Genomic DNA, 3883 nt, shown 5'->3' on the forward strand with positions numbered 1-3883 from the left:
AAATCTAACTTTATAAGCACCTACAATGTGTCTCTTTGGAGACTGGATAGCTATCTGCCAGATACATGAGATATACAAAGAGGGAAAATTACTTTTGAGAATAAAATGTACACACAAATAAAGAAATTATGGAGCAGATAGTGATGCATGCCACAAGAAAGATAAAGAGATCTGTGCTCTGGAGACAGGTTCATGGCAGACCTGGAACATGAAGCATAGAACTTCAGACTTGATGTAATATAGGAGTTTGTTTGCTTGGTTCCTTTCTTTGTTGTTTTGTTTTTTTGTTTTGGGTACTGGAGATTGAACCCAGGGGCACTTTACCACTGAGTTTTTATTTTTTATTATCCCACTTTTTATTTTTTATTTTGAAACAGGTGTATCCCTAAGTCGCTGAATTTGGCCCTGAACTTGCAATCCTCCTGCCTCCGCCTCCCAAGTAGCTGAAATTATAATATAGCTATTCATTCACTCCACAAACCTTATTGAGCATTGAGCATTGTGGTAGATAATTAGAATAATCAAAGCCCTCTATGTCCTCTCCCTTTTTCAATATGATTTTGCAATACCTCTCACTTAATTGTCCATCTCTTAAATCTTTGTTATATTGGTCAACAGACTGCAGTGAAAGTAATATTATATGTCTTATGAGGTCAAGCTTTAAGGGGCTTTGTCACTTTCATTATCATAAAATACTTCTGCTTAGATTTATGCAAGTTATTCTATTGGTGGACCGTGTGGAAGAGAATCAGGAAACTTCACACAATAGCTAATTTTCAGATTTGACCATCTTGGACTATCCAGCTCAACTGAGTTTCATGAAAAATGCAACTGTGTGATTATTGAGAACAGGAGAAGAACCAACCAAGTCCAATCAAATTATAGAATTGTGGGAAAATAAATGACTATTGTTTTGTACAAAGTTTCTACTTTGATGGAGATTATATTCTTGTAATAGAAAGCAGACAATAAGAAAATAAATATAAATATGTGGCAGGAAGTTTTAAATACTTCCAAGAAAAAGAATGATAAGGGATTAGAGAATGGTGGGTGTAGTTGGGGGCTAAGGAGAACTGTTATTTTAGAAAAATAAATCCTTTGAAGAAAATGTGGAAGCATTCTGAAAAAGAGGTATTTGTGTTTGATGACCTTCTATCAATTATCAGCAAACTGGTCCTAACCCAGATCCTTCCAACTGCATTAAAATTCATTTACAGAATCATATGAGTTCAATCTGGAAGAAATATGAGAGATCAACTTGTCCTATCTCTTCACATAAACAAAGCCAAATCCTAGAGAAAATGTTATATCATCTGCAATTTATTTAAATATTATAATAGACTATAATGTATGTGATATATTTGTATATAATCTGTATATAATATGTGTATATTGTAATGCATTAATATTACACAGATTTTTAAATGTAAGACTAGGAAGTTTGATAGGTCTGTTTGTTAACTGGTTTTAGTGTAAACTTTGGGAGCTATTAGATAACATTTGACATACCCTAATAAAAAACACTCTAAAAGTGGTTAGTTAATATATGAGAATTTCCAAGCAATATTCTAATTCCTATAGCAATTACTACAAGAACTGCAACTATCTTTTGCTCCAATCAGCACTAGAAAGCTGTTAAATATGGTTTTTAGATGTAATTTTTCATGAGTGAAATGAATAGTATCAAGATATGTGATTTGACTAGATGTACTGTATTATACAGGCACTTCCGCCTTTGTATATCCAAGATATAATAATGTAGCAAGCCCAGCAACTAGAGTCTTCTGTGTAATGATATAGACTAGGGACCCATTCAACTCTTTTCTTCTCATTCAGTGGAGAATCCTGTCACCTTCTTTGTTTTAAAATATTTTTATAGTAGATGGACACAATACCTTTATTTTATTTTTATGTGGTACTAAGGATTAAACTCAGTACCTCACATGTGCTAGGCAAGCAGTCTACCAACTGAGCTATAGTCACAGCCCCTTGTTCACCAGCTTTTGATAAATCCTGTTGCCTTGTCTTGTTTACCTAAAGGAAGACTTTAACACAAGGTTCTTGACAAAGTGCACAGAAGGACCAGGAGCTGAGACCTTACTAAACTTGCAAGTTGTATAACTGGTTTTGCCTGCATGTTAATAAATATTTGACCATGTGGCAGATTTCAGTCTGAAACTTTATTTCATTATAATATATTGCTTAGTTGTAAGTTGAGTAAAGAACAGGTGTCCCACCTCTCATTATTAGAGATTATTGATATTTGTCCTCCACCTCTGTAATAACAAAAAAAGACTTCCACTCAACAATGAATAAATATGTATTAACATAATATAATCAATAATTGAACAAATTGGCTTGGGTCAATTTGAAACAGAAGACTTGCCTCAGATCACATAACAAATTGTTTTTCACCATCATTAAATGCCAAACCATTTCTGGCATTACCAAAGAAAAGCCAACCAACACTGAATCAAGGTGAACAATGCAGTGTTTTTATAAAGTTGAGCTTGCTGCAATCTGGAGAATGGGTTAGGCAGGAAAAGAATGAATACAGGCACAACATTGAGGAGATTATTGCTATTGCCCAAATAAGACAAAAGTCAGAGGAGCAGATGGTGCAACAGAACAAGCCCAGGCACTGCCATCAAAGAGAGCCTTGTTCTGTTGGTGGTTCTGCCACTTATCAGCCACATAACTGTGGGAAAGTTGTTTTTCTTTTCTCATAATCAATCCTCCGCTCACTCAAAAAAATAAATAAGATGGTATACATTAAGGCCTCTAACTTGCTGATTGTCATGTAGCAAACACTAAATAAATGTTAATTCCTTCTACCATCATGGAATGATGGAATGAAAACAGATTAGTCATTATAAGGTTTATTAAGGTTTAACTTTGGGGCTGGAGTTGTGGCTCAGCAGTAGAGCGCCTGCCTAGCACGCACGAGGCGCTGGGTTCAATCCTCAGCACCACATGAAAATAAATAAATAAAATACAGGTACTTTGTTCAACTACAACTAAAAAATAAATAAATAAATAAAAAGGCTTAACTTTTTTTTTTGGGGGGGGGTACTGGAGCTTGAATCCAGGGGTGCTTAACCATGGAACCTTTTCCCAGCCCTTTTTATTTTTTTATTTTCACACAGGGACTCACTAAGTTGCTTAAGGCCTCACTAAGTTGCTGAAGCTGGTTATGAACTTGCAAACCTCCTGCCCCAGCCACTCAAGCCACTGGAATTTCAGGTGTATGTCACCACACCTGGCTTGAGTTTAACCTTTTATGTGTCACTGAATATTAGAAGCAATACTGGACTATAATTTGCTACAATTCTCTTGTTTTTCTATCATGACAAGATCTTTTCAAATCAATAAACCTTTGCTAACCAGAGCAGTTAGTTATATTCAAAGTACAGAGCTGAGGTTGGGCTTGGTGGTGCTCACATATAATCCCAGTGACTCAAAGGCAGGCAGAAGGATTGCAGTTTCAAGGCTGGCCTCAGCAATTTAGCAAGACCTTGTCTCAAAACAAAAATTTAAAAAGGCCTGTGGATGTAGCTCAGTGGTAGATTGTCCCTGGGTTAAATCCCCAGTGCCATAAAAAAAATGTACAGAAATGATAAAGAAATAAATGCTGTCTGCCTTCAAGGAACTTCCGGTCTTACCATTCTTTTTGTGTCTATTAATGCTTTTCCCCCTCTTCATTTCCATTAGCTTTCCAAATACTACAACATCAAATTAAATTATAATTTTTGAGAAGTAACTGACATATCAGACACATTATTTAACACAAGAAACCTACAAAGTAGGTACTTTTATTCTCCCTATTTTTGTAGATGGAAACTAAGACCCAGAGAATGAAAGAGGATTTATTATTCAGGATCAC

The sequence above is a fragment of the Urocitellus parryii genome, chromosome 11 (genome assembly GCF_045843805.1).
Source record: "Urocitellus parryii isolate mUroPar1 chromosome 11, mUroPar1.hap1, whole genome shotgun sequence".
Lineage (NCBI taxonomy): Eukaryota > Metazoa > Chordata > Mammalia > Rodentia > Sciuridae > Urocitellus > Urocitellus parryii.